Genomic DNA, 14,031 nt, shown 5'->3' with positions numbered 1-14,031 from the left:
CTGATCATCAGGGAAATGCAAATCAAAACTACACAAAGATATCACCTTACACCCATTAGAATGACAAAAATATCTAAAACTAATAGCAACAAATGTTGGAGAGGGTGCGGAGAAAAAGGAACCCTCATACACTGCTGGTGGGAATGCAAACTGGTGCAGCCACTATGGAAAACAGTATGGAGATTCCTCAAAAAATTAAAAATAGAACTACCATACGATCCAGCCATCCCACTACTGGGTATTTATCCAGAGAGCTTGAAGTCTGCAATCCCAAAAGTCCTATGCACCCCAATGTTTATTGCAGCACTGTTTACAATAGCCAAGACGTGGAAGCAACCTAAGTGCCCATCAACAGACGAATGGATAAAGAAGATGTGGTACATATATACAATGGAATACTACTCAGCTGCAAAACAGAACAAAATCATTCCATTTGCAATAACATGGATGGACCTTGAGGGAATTATGTTAAGTGAAATAAGCCAGCGAAAGAAGGGTAATCTGTGTATGACTCCACTCATATGAGGAATTTAAAATTATGGACTAAGCACAGTTTAGTGGCTACCAGGGGAAAGGTGGGGTGGGGGGTGGGCACAAAGGGTGAAGTGGTGCGCCTACAACATGACTGACAAACATTAATGTACAATTGAAATTTCACAAGATTGTAACCTATCATTAACTCAATAAAAAAAAAGAAAAAAAGAGGAGGGAGCTGGGCCAGCCCAGTGGCACAGTGGTTAAGTTCGCACGTTCTGCTTCTTGGCGGTCCGGGGTTCGCTGGCTCGGATCCCGGGTGCAGACATGGCACCGCTTGGCACGTCATGCTGTAGTAGATGTCCCACATATAAAGTAGAGGAAGATGGGCATGGATGTTAGCTCAGGGCCAGTCTTCCTCAGAAAAAAGAGAAGGGTTGGCAGCAGATGTTAGCTCAGGGCTAATCTTCCTCAAAAAAAAAAAAAAAAAAAGAGGAGGCAGACACTCCTGGTTGCCCTGGCTGCTCCAGGATGGGGCCTCTCCCACACCTCAGGTTACAGGCTCTGCATGTGTCTGGGGAGCAGGGGCTGGCGGGCAGGAGGAGAGCTCCTCCCTGAGGATGGCGCAGGGGTCGGAGTGGGGTGTCCGTGAGCGTCCCACTCCCCACCAGCTGTCTCTCTGCCTTGAGTCTTGCTTTCCTTGCCCGTGAGGTGGGGTGGGCGGTGCGAGCGTGTGAAGCGCAGTCGGGGTGGAGGGCAGCAGCGTTGTGGGTTGACGTAGCTGCCGTCTCCTGCACCCCTTTCTCCATGCCTTTCCTCCCCACATTTAAGCCACAACAAAAGGGACCCCCAGTGCCACTGGGGCGTTTTGTCACCTAAACCAGAGGAAAAAGTATCAAAATCCTGGCTTTGGAGCTTCGTACCAAACCAAAACAAAAACCACCTATTTCAGGCACAAGATCGGAACAAATGGGAAAGTTTGTGCTCGGGCAGAGCTGGGGCATCCGGCCTGGGGCAGGTGAAGGGACCCTGAGCCCCACTTGCAGGTCGCCAGGCAGTGCTGGTGTCAGAGGGGAGAGATGGACGCCTGGCCCAGCAGTTTAGGTCTTCTCACTCCCTGCCGGCCTGGCGAGGTCCCTCTCGCTGCCCCAGCCCCACTGGAGGACTCAATCCCCACGTTTCTCGTGGAGGGTTTTTCTCAAAACACAACTTCTAGTATCGAATTAGTTTTGGGGCTGTGTGACAAAGTGCCACAAACCAGAAGGCTTCAAACTACAGAAATCTATCGTCTCGTGCTTCTGGAGGCCCGCAGTCCAAGACCAAAGTGTCAGCAGGGCTGCGCCCCCCGAGACCCTGGGGAGAGCCTGCCCCGCCTCCTCCGCTGTGGCCGCGGACTGTGGTGTCACTTGGCTTGTGCGTGCATCGCTCCAGTGCCTTCCTAGGGCGTTCCCCCGTGCTCTGTCTTCACACGGCATTCTCCTCTTCTTGTAAGGACACAGCCATACCAGATGAGGGCCCATCCTATTGACCCCATCTTAACTTGATCACGTCTGCGAAAATCCTATTTCCAAACAAGGTCACATCCACAGGTGCCAGGGTTGGGACTCCAACATATCCTTTGGGGACCACTCGGCCCGTAGCAAGCAGCAGCCCCTGGCCTTTCCAGGTTGCGAGCGAGACCCCCATGACCCCCAGCTGGCTCCTGCTGCACTTCCGGGTGGGTTGTGTTCACGGCAACCTCGGGGCCTTTACGAGGGTCCCTCCAGAGAAGCCAGAGGGGAGCTCTTTCTCAGTCACAACCAGCCTCCCTGCCTTCAGACTCTCCCACGGACAGAAACCCTCTCTCTCTGCTTCCTCAAACCCAGCGTCTTCGCCCCGGCTGCCTCCTCTTTTCTCTCCAGGACCCACCTTGCCTTCTTGCCCCAGATGCTCTCCGGCGTGTTAATGTAAATCTGCTTCTGTTCCGCCTCCCCGAGGCAGCCCCCACCACCCTCCGCCCGCCCCTTGACACCCTCGGCCCTGGGGTTGGCAGGAAGAAGTCCCACCACTAAAGACAAGTTTTCCATGTGGGCAGGAGGTCAGGAGGAGGCAGCTTGACCACGAGGGCACTCTTTTTCGTCCCTGCCACTCGAGCCACACAGCCAAATGCCGGTCAGTTTGATAAAGAGAATGAAGACATCCTCCTTTTGGCCAGCCCCTGGGGAGGCCGACATTTGTCACTCCTCAGCCAAGGGATCCTGTCCGGGATCCCAGCTCAGGGCCTGGAGGATGTGAGGGTGTCATTCCTCTTCCTTTCTCTTAGCTCTGTCCTCCTTACCAGGGCCTTCTGACTCCTTAAGACCCTTCAGGTCTAAGTGCTGAGCAATTTGGATTTTTAGGGGGTGGAGAGGTAACCCTTCCTCTAACTCGTGATAAATATATGAAGAACAGCCGGGTTCCTTCCTCCGCGCAACCGTTCACCCATCAGTGCTGCTGAGGACCAGCTCTCCTCCAGGCACAGCGCAGGAATCCCGGAAGATTCAGAATCTGGAGGGTTCAGCGGGCCCAGCACTTAACAAGCCTACAGTTATCAGGGAGGCCGAAAGACGAGCACCCTGGTGACAGGAGCAGGATGGGGAGTCCATAGTACCAGACAATGGACACAGTACCCCTCCGCTCAGGACTCCGAGGACGCCCAGAGGAGCAGCTTCCTTCACGCCGAGCAGCAGACCAGCCTTGGGACTCCAAGGGAGCCATGCTTGGTGGGAACAAAGGACAGGCGGCCGGCCAGAGGTCAGCCTCGCTGGGCTAATGTGTTCCCAACGGCGATGGCTTTGTGGGTGATGACAGCAGTGAGTAAAGGAAGCGTGGTGAGCTGTCCCTGTCTAAAGCTTTCATCCTCAGATAGAGAGTGGTTTATGCTGGTTTTAATGTTTAATGAGGTGCTGAGTGAGACTCGTTTGATCGTGAATTGGTTTGAAGTATAAATATATTTATGCAATTAGTCGTAAGCTACCAACCTGGTCCTTCTCTCGCTCAACCTGAAAAATCCTCTCCAGGAAATTACCAGATGGGAGTCTGAAGACCTGGGGACCCTGTGGTCCTCTGGGCATCCAACCCCCACCCACCGTGAGCCTTTGAGATGCTGACCCGAGGGTCAGCTTTCCGGGGACTTTCGATGCTGTGGCAGATGAGAAGGGAGCCGGGCGTTCACGGGACTCCATCTGCCCCAAACTGGGTGAGGGTCTTCAAGTATTTATCCAGCACTCACTACATGTCTCCACTGTGTAACCAAGCAAAAGGGGCTCGTTCTGCTCGCTGCAGTCTGGTGCCAATCAAATAAACCAGTGGTTGAGAAAGGAAAGTTTATACGATCAGCTGGCATAATCGGAAGATACTGGACTAGTGTCCTGAAGAACCATCTTAAAATCACACAGAACCTTGAAGCAGTTACATAGGGGAAATGGGCTAGGGAGGGGGTTTCGGGATGTCCACCATCTTGTTCGACGGACTTCAAGGCACCTCATTATCTCTTGCTTCTGTCATTCGTGACGGGGACTGACGCAGAGTGTTTCTTTCTGGAAGTCGTCATGTTCCTGGGGAAGTCAGAGAACAAAGTTATTGTCTTATCACAGCTGGGAGACATACGTAAGCAGGAGTCATAGAACTGGCAGATCATGTGTTTTGTAAAAGTGAGAGGTGCTTAATCATCTAGGCCACGTGCAGGCTAGAATATGTTCACAGAGACTGGTGAGCCAGGGTCATAGTTACAATACTGCTTCCTTTCCCTAAGGTGGCTGTTACAGTCTGAGTCCTGGGGCAGCAGGATGCACGGGATGGAATGGCACCTGGAAAATACCCGATGAGGGTACAGGGAGGACAGACCCTCCTGACCAGGGCCCCAGGCACTGGAGCAGGAGCTTCTGTGTCTTTTCCCCGAGGCTGGGCTCCTCTTGGTGGAGTGGGAGAGGAGGGGTCTGCGCCGTCCTCAGGCAGAGGAGGAGTGGCGTGTCGGACAGTGTCCAGGGGTGGGGTGGGACTGTTGGCCCAGGTCTCCTTCCTGGAGCCTCTTCCAGAAGGGGCCATGGCGGCAGAAGCTCGCTCTGGTAGCGGTTGAGCACCCTCCTACTGGCTGGGGACTTTCTAAGGGGAGAGAAACGGGGGTCTGGAGGAGGGAGCTGGACGTGTGTCCAGCAAGTGTACCCTGGGTGAGGTGGTTTCCTGTCCGTGAGGACCCTCCACCCTCAGACCCATCGCCCGGAGGAGAGGAGCTGGTGGATGCCTGCACCCTAAGCCTGCAGTAACCCTTCCCAGGGGTGTCAGTATTTTCTAGGAGGCCAGGCCAGTGTTCAACCCAGCGCAACAGCAGGCCGTGACCGCCAGGTCTGTGCACCTGGACGGGAGCCACAGTCGGGTGAGGATCTGCCTGGAGCCCTTGCACCGTCTCATGCAGGCCGACTCTGTCCCTACGGCTGGCCCTGTGTCTACTGACGGCCTGAGCAGGAAAGCTAAGGACCAACGGCAACGTGTCATGAAATCGCTACATCCCACCCCACCCCCATCCCACATTCCATCAGGGTGGAAACGGCTTCCCCAGGATGTTAATTTATATTGCTCTCAGGACCACAAGTAACATTATTCGAATAGAGGAAAGTGGCAGGGAGATCCACTGTGCTCATGTAATAAATTGCAAATTGTAAATAAAATTTAAAGTTTTGACATTTTCTGGCACCTTCATAGATTTTGTGTTCTTTAATGGGAACTTCCTTGGAAGAGAGGGCAGTCAGGCTCACCAGCTGGCCTCCTTCCCGTTAGTTTCCACCCCCTCTACCTGCTCAACTAGCCTCAGGCTCTGGGAGTCACCCCCTTTCAATGGACTGGTCAGTAACCCCACGATGTCGAATTCACCAACAGCAAGATGGACCTTCATTTTCTACCAAGGGAGGTAATACGAGGAGGCAAGCAGTTAATTTATGTAGAGAGCTGATGGCTCCTACAAGACCCCAATTATGAAAGCCATTGTCCTGCGGATGAAGGAAAGCCTGCCTGCCTGCCTGCCAACCTCAGACCCAAAAGGCTGAACGTCCACTGGCTGGGCTCCCAAGGTCAGGATGAGGAGCTGGAGGAAGTGCTCCTGGCACAAAGTTCACTTGGGAAAACCAGCCACTTGGAAAACAGGTCTCCTGAGTGTGACTAACATGAGCTGGGAGCATCGGGCTGAAGCAGCACCGTGGATGGGAGCTCCTGGGCAGGGGGCGGAGGCTGGTTCCCTCGCACCCCTCCCTCCCGTCACTCGCATCCCCTCCCCTCACTCGTTGCTAGAGAGCTGGCTCCAACCTGGATGGGCTGCGTTCAGTCCCAGCTCCATCTGTCACCACTGTGACCCCAGCGAGTTCCTCAGCCCCCAGGGCTCGGCTCCCTAGCTTTGCGGTAGAGAAAATAATCCTGACCCACCAAGGCTGTCGTGGATTATTGTGCTACAAATGCTAGTCTCACCCCCACTAGTCATAATCAGCCCTGTAAGTTGTCCTAAAGCAGCCTCAGGATTTGGGCGCCATCCCCTCTTTAAATGGATTAATCAATAAACACCACACTGCGGAATTTACCGTCAACAAATTGAACCCCTAAACGCAACATCCAAAGCGCAGGCTGACGCAGTAGTCGTGACAACGGGGCTTAGGAGGAGGATGCGGTGCACCTGTATTTCCTTCAATTCCTGTGATAAATGTCTTTATACACATCCTACTGGCTCTGCATCCCTGGAGAAGCCTAACCGATACAGTCCCCAGGAAGCCAGGCTCCTGGTCCCCCATCTTGGCTTCGGCCTGAGGCCAGACGGGGCCTTGAATCGGTTCTTCAGGTGGTTTTGAGTTTTCTCCTCAAAATATAAAATAGCAAAATGTACAATAGCGTGATAATTATTCATCAGATTTCTAAAAGCATTGTCAGAAACCGAGCTGCTCACAAGCAAACCCCATATAAGTTGGCAGAAGTTGGAATGAAAAGCACAGAATGAAGTCTGGATGCGACCCAAGAGGCCAGTGGCCTGGGCACCTGGTTCTCATGAGGTGTTTCCCTGGCAAGGCGCCTGCTCCAGCATCTGGCCCACAGCCATCCACGGCCGGGCTGCCGAGACCACCTGTGGGTGAACTGAAGGGGTCGCTCTGAGGATGCTGGGTTATGCTAACAAAGATGACGAGACCTGAGGGGTACCCGGGAAGCCATTCACTCGTTCTCTTAGCACCTCGGATGTGCAGGCTCACAAAGATAAATAAACAGACCCGTACTTTGTGGGACGCCCCTTCCTGCTGGGACGCATAAGCAAACGGAAGTACATTTCAGTGCTGCAAGAAGAGAGGACAGGGTACGCAGAGACGAATTCACCTAGCGGGTGGGGCTCGGGGGAAGATTTTCCAGAGGGCAGAGATCCTCCGGGACGGAATCTGGGCAGGATGCTGCTAGAATTGACTCGGAACCTCCTGTTCTCTGCTTCATTTGCTGACCAACCCCTATTCTCTCAGCTACTTTAACGCCAGTTCTCTTGTGTTAAAGAACAAACAACCCAAGGTTCCAGAATATAGTCCCACTACTATACCGAGCAGACAAGCATCATCCACCATATTCATTCTTACACCTGGGTTGTAAGCAGTGCAACCTAGCTCAGGCTGGCTGAAGCGAGAAGAGGAAGCAGTGACATTTGGGACAAGTGCTGTGTTGTGAACACAAAGCTGGAACATGCTGAAGCCTCTGGAAGGGCCTGGAGCCAGAAACAGCAGAGACCTCAGTGCTGTTTCTCCATATTCAGTCTCTGACTCTCTATGCTTTGCCTGGTTCTCTCTCTCTCTCTCTGTCTCTGTCTCTGTCTCTCTCTCTGGCTTTCACTGGTCTGTGATTTACATGAAATGTTTCTGACCTCGTGCAGAGATCAGTGGGTAAAGGTGAAGAGTGTCTGCACTGGTCCAGTCCCCTGCGGCTGGGAAGTGGGCCATGGAGAGCACATGTGGCTGCCGGCAGGGGCGGGGGGGGCGGGGTGGGGGGGGGTGGGGGGGGGCGGGGGCGCAGCACTTTCCTACAAGGGAGGGAACTGAGCAAGGGAGCACTTCCGCCCAGGGTCCACCACGGAGAAAGCAGAGAAAGCAGGACCGCATCCCCAGGAAGCCTTCCACCGGAAGGGCGCGGGCATACCTGCGTTCCCTCTGCAGGATGTGTTTATCTCATAAGGAAACAGTTAAACTCCCAGCGACAATGACCCCTTGTTTCCAAAGATTTTCTCGGAGGGACAGCGGGATGGCTAGGCGGGAAGCGGACCAGCTCGGTGTGAACTTTTAACTGTAGCACTAACTGCTACCGGGGCAGCAGTCCTTCCAAGTCCCTGATTCGTGGAGCTCACCTGCAACTCCATCCTCCAGCTAGAAGTTGTCTCCCCGTGATTACAACCACGGGGGCAGCCGCTGGACCACCCAGCCCAGCCCATGATCCCCGAAATATTTGTTGGCATTTGAAACATGCTCCTAACCTGACAAGGACATTTTTTGAAAAATGAAAGCATTTCTCATCATTTATGTATTGAAAGCTATTTTCAAGTGGAATTATAGGGGTAAACATACATAAATAAAGTTACAGTATATATTGGAATCCAGTTGAGATGATACATTTTAGATGTGTGGTAATTTTCTACTAAACCTGAAAAAGAAAAATCGAAAGCCACGGACTTAAAAAGAAATATATTGTATTGGTAAATACTATTATATAGAATGCAACTGAACACAATAGATTTACTAGTAAATTTATAAATACTTCACATACCATATAAAAGCCAATATGGGAATTACACTTCAGGAAATGCTAGTAAATAAAAAGCGAGCCACAATGTAAAATAAATTAGAATAAATTTATGCAAAATTCATATTGACAAAGCAACATATTACTAAAAACTGGTACAAAATATAAAGCAAAATAAACTTGAATGATTCTTTTAAAAAGTATCCACAGTACACGTAAACAAAAACATACTCTAATAAAAATGAATACACGGTATAGAACGAAATAGTACATTTGAAATAATTGCAATGTCAAGTATCCAGGAAAAGCAAAAATTTCACTGAATATTTAATACCTGATGAGCAGTAAGGAAAAAAGTAAATTCTGCCTGAAACTGGCTTGAATCTAGTAGCAATGCCACCATTGCTTTGGAGCCGTGCATCCAGGTGGCGTTCACTTCAGCTCTCAGGCGTTGTAGGAAACTCCCAGCTCCTGCATCTGGTCAGCTGTGTGGCCTGTGGGAGAAAGGTACCCGAGGACGTGCAACCGTGTTTCTTTGCTCTGATGTTTTACAATAACTTCCTCCACCAGGAGGGGGCAGCAGTACGACCCGTATCCCCTTCCCAGCCACCTGGTGACCGCCGCGGACCTCACTTCCCAAAAGAAGGGACTTGGAGGCAAAGCGAGCTTAGGATATATTATTGAGAAAACAATGCATATGGTACCTAAAACACGATATCAAACTTCAATCAATCTGGAAGCGATAATTAGAGGAAGTCACTGATAATTCCATGTCAGAATTAAGACAAAACCACGGCCAATTCCCAATTATTGGGGAGAGTGATGGGTTTCCAGGCGGTCTACCTGTGTGAAGCAGGCAACGCAGAAGCATGGATCATCTCCCACCCCACCCACCCCACAGGAGCTGGCCCCAGTGCTAGTCTGTGCTAAATTGTGTTAATGGACTGTACCAACCCATCCACAGACATCTGTATGGAACTTCAGATAATCAGAGGCATCTCCTTGTTCTGTACCCAGTTTAAGAGGAAAAAAGTTCGATTCAACTAATTAAACTAAAAAACATTGTTTTCTCAACATTTAGAATTTTAATTTTTTTTTTTTTTTGAGGAAGATTAACCCCGAGCTAACTACTGCCAGTCCTCCTCTTTTTTGCTGAGGAAGACTGGCCCTGAGCTAACATCTGTGCCCATCTTCCTCTACTTTATATGTGGGACGCCTACCACAGCATGGCTTGCCAAGCAGTGCCATGTCCACACCCGGGATCTGAACCAGTGAACCCCGGGCCGCCAAGAAGTGGAACGTGCACACTTAACCAATGCACCACTGAACCGGCCCCTAGAATTTTAATTTTATACTTGTCAAAAGAGCTATTTTTAACTTATTTAGACATAGGTTTTTACCAAATACCACTTCTTTGGATACATAAATGAAAAACAAGGCAAAAATATTTGGTTAAGATGCCTTCACGATTTGTCCAGTTTAGAATCTGTCTTCCACATCTCGTCCCACCCAGGATGCACGCATCAGGTCCCCCACCACACTGACACCGGTAGGAGCATCGTCCAGCATTTGTGGAGTGAAAAGTGCTCCCCTCGTGGCTCTCAGCGGCTCTGTCCTGCAAGGTTCTACGCAGATGAGGGGACCATGCAGCGAGCAAGCCTTCTGCCTGGCCCAGAGCAATTAGACCAAGCGTCCTGAATCCAGAGATGTGACACCATGGGCATCTTACAATAGATACCATATCGATGTATATAAGTGTATGCCAATGATCTACCATCAATGTATATCAATGTATACCAATTATATGCGTGTCTGGAGCACGTATAAATGCACGTGTGTACACATGCACACTCAATATGAGTGTATGTTTATTCAATAGGTACCTTGTAGGTAATAGAATATTTATGAAAACATAAAATGACATTAAAATGTTAGCAGTGCACATCTCTGATGGTGGGTTTTGAGTTGATTTAGTGATTTTTCTTTTATCTATTTCTATTTTACTGTGTTTCCCAGTTTTCTACTTGAAGCTTCCAGGTTTTTTTGAGTAAAAAGTTACTTTATCAAAACAACAACAACAAAAACACACAGTCTTGTGGCGTCAATAGATTTCATTTAAATCACAAGGAGACTTTTTTTTCTTATGGAATTTGAAAAGCTGATCCCCAAATTTATATAGAAATAATGAAGGACCCAGTGTAGCCGAGACCCTTAGAAAGAAGAATAAGGCTGGGGGTCGCGCCCCGAAAGGTGAAGACAGCTCAAGAAGCTAAGTAGTTGGAACGGGCTGGTGTGGGCTGAGGCCGCGCACGGAGGCAGCAGAACAGAAAAGGGGCTGAGAACCGAGCACAGGCACGCTGGGAAACAGACGTCTGCTGGAGCAGCTACGCCTGCTCAATGAGTGGTAAATATGTGCTGGTTAGTACGGAGTCCTGAGGCAACACAGCGAACAGAGAGGGAAACGATATTAGGTCCACATTTCACACCGTATTAAAAAGATCAATTCCACATGGATTAAATACTTACATGTGAAAAAAACTGTAAAATTCTCACAAGATGATAAAAAGACTTTCTACAACCTCAGGGTAGGGATGGACCTTAAGACACACATACGCACAAAATCATGAAAAATATTGACAAGTTGAACTATGTTAAAATTAAGAACTTCTGTTCATCTGGGGCCGGCCTTGTGGCCCAGTGGTTAGGTTTGCGCGCTCCGCTTTGGCGGCCCAGGGTTTCACCCGTTCGGATCCTGGGCACGGACATGGCACCGCTCGTCAGGCCGTGTTGAGGCAGCGTCCCACATGCCACAACTAGAAGGACCCACAACTTAATATAGAACTACGTACCAGGGGGATTTGGAGGAGATAAAGCAGAAAAGAAAAAGGGGAAAAAAAAAGAACTTCTGTTCATCAAAAGATACCATCGGTACCATGAGGAGATTAAAAAGCAGGACGATTACGTTCTAGAGATCTGTGGTACCACAGTGCGCCCTTCCTCACCAGGACGGCGTCGTGTGCTAATATTTAAGAGGGGAGATCGCTCCACGTTAAGTGTTCTTACCACAATAAAAACATGTTTTTAAACAAACAAGAAAAGATGAAAAAGGCAAGTCAGGAAGTAGGAAAAGATGCTGACATATAACTGACAAAAGATTAATATCCATAATATGTAGAGAATTCACATAAATTGGCAAGAAAAACACAAATAACCTAATAGAAAAATATTCAAAAAACGCTATCAGAAAAGGAGACACAAATGGTGCAGAAACACACGTGGAGGCCTCGACTTCATGAGGAATCAAGGGAAAGTAGATCAGAAGGAGCCACGTTCACACGGAGAAGCCAGGCACTGCCGGCCGTGGCGACCCTTCCGGCTCCAGGGAGTGTGGACATGGGCACTGCCCTCGGGGAAGAATTGGGCAGCGTCTGATAGACCCGTGAGTAGTAACGTGGAGGGAGAAACTGTGGGACAGTATAAACCAGACCACCATCCAGTGCTGATAAAGAAGGAAACGAAGCTGTGGAGATGAACGAATGTATCTTAAGCAAAAGAAACCAGTCGTAGAAGAATATATAACACGCAATTCCATTTGACGAAGGTTCCAAAATGACAAAACTAAACAATGTGTATGTACATGTAGCGACACGTACATAGGTGGTAAAACTCTAAGGAAAAGACCTGGAAGATTGTCACGCAATGGAGGGCCAATGCTGGCAGGAATCAGCGGGACGCAGCCCTCGGGAGAGCTGCAGGCCACCAGGCAGGGGGCCACAGGGGACGCATAAAATGCGCATCAGTGCCTGCTCAGGAGGCAACGGAGGCATCAGCTCTTACAGCTGGACCACTCCCAGCCCCGCCCCCCCAGCTCAAATCTGCGAGCTCCAAGCAACCCTCGGATGGTCCCGTCTCCACGTGAAGATGTGCCCTTAAGGAAGTGCTACAGAATGAAGGCTTGTGTCCCCCCAAACTCTTATGTTGAAACCTAACCCCCACTGTGGTGGTGTTAGGAGAAGGGGCCTTTGGGAGGTGGCTAGGCCACAGGTGTGGGATTAGTGCCCTCAGAAGAGAGAACCCAGCGCGCTCCCTCACCCCGTCACCTGGTGAGGACACAGCGAGACACACCGTCTAAGAACCAGGAAGCGGGCTCACCAGACTCCGTCCGAACCTGCTGGTAGCTGATCCTGCACTTCCAGCCTCCAGAACCCCGAGAAACGAATCCCTGTTGTTTAGAAGGCACCCAGCCTGTGGTATTTTGTCACAGCAGCCCGACAGACGGAGACAGGAGGGAACGTAGGAGGCAGACACGTGTGCCTGTTTCGTCCACTGGGTTCCAGTTCTTGCTGTGAACTAACGCGGCGACCTCGGCTTGTTGTCAGTCCACGTGGTGCCTGATCAACGTCTCTGCGCTCACTTTCTGAGCCCACGAGACGGGGGCCGACCCTGAAATGCGGTGGCCCCATCAAGGTAATATCACAGGCAGCACAGGTGTGTCCCAGGTGCGTCCCAGGTGACACCAGCTGGCTCTGCCTCTCCCACAGGCTGTTGTTCCTGGCGTGCTGACGAGATGAGTGAAGTGGCAGCAGGACGACGTAAACAGGTCAAGGTCACAGAGCTGAGAACGGAAAGCCAGAGGGATTTGAAGGCCACTGGGGGTGAACGGGAGGTGGGGGCCCTGCTGTTTGTGTGTCTGGGCTGTCTGAGCATCCACGCTTTGTCACCTGGGGAGCGAGCCTGCCACACATTTTTGGTGTGACGTGATCATGGAAACGCTCCAGTGTAGATCAGTTTTCTCGTTTCTGTGTCCTTCCCTCTCCTGCCTTGAGAACCTTCTTTCAAGTGCCAGGTTAAGTGGGGTGAAAAGTGCCACTTGCCCAACGGCCCTGTGGCCAGGTGTTTCTGGAATGCTATTGTGTCGTTTCCTGGTTTCCTGGAGCAACACTGTTCCCTAAGTAAAGCAGAAGGGACACCTTGACCCTCTGGAGGCCACAGGGAAAGGACCCACGATACTCAGAAATCAAGCTCTCTCCTCTCTGTTCACCAACGAGGGCCCAGAAGGGCCACAAAGCACTCCATTCGCAAGTCCTTCTGTCCCTTACGATTGTTTTTGAAAAGGCCACTTGACTACAACGTACCCTGCAGACTTCCCAACAAGATGGACTGAAAGCCTCCTGCAGGAAGTGGGACACCGAATACTGTGTAAAAGCATGTCCACTCGTGCAAGCATAACCTTGTGACCCGCCCCCAGGTGCCGCCTGCCCGGCCGGGAGGACCACAGCCCGGAGCCCAGCCCCACCGGCAGAGCCTGCTCTCTCGAGATTAGGGAAGAAAGCTCCCTGGGGCTAGGAGGTTGGTGACTGGGACAAAGGAGAGAGAAACTAAGGAAACACAGAGGCCAGAATGCTCAGGAACCCGTGAAGCCGTGCCAGTCTCCACAGGAACGGTGAGAGATAAGTGTGCTGTTTGAAGCCGCTAAGCCATGGTGCTTTGCACACAGCAATAGAGGCCAAATGTGCACCCAAGGTGTGGGGCTGTGGCGGGCACTGCAATGAACTTACCGGGCTCAGGATCCGGGAGACCCACCCCCCAGGCCCTGCTGTGTGACCTCGGGCAAACAGCTTGAGGTCTCTGAGCTTTGGTTTCCTCACCTGTGAGACAGCTGATCCCTAAGGTCGTTTTCAGTTCTGTGAATATTTTATTCCAGAGGCAAGCATGTTTAGAATTAAAGGAATGTCTAGAAGAGACCCAGGAGAGCTGTGGGGTAACTGCCTCTGAGGGCAGTTTGTGAGGGGACCT

This window comes from Equus asinus, chromosome 11, assembly GCF_041296235.1.
Source record: "Equus asinus isolate D_3611 breed Donkey chromosome 11, EquAss-T2T_v2, whole genome shotgun sequence".
NCBI lineage: Eukaryota > Metazoa > Chordata > Mammalia > Perissodactyla > Equidae > Equus > Equus asinus.
Note: the sequence above shows the minus strand (reverse complement) of the source record.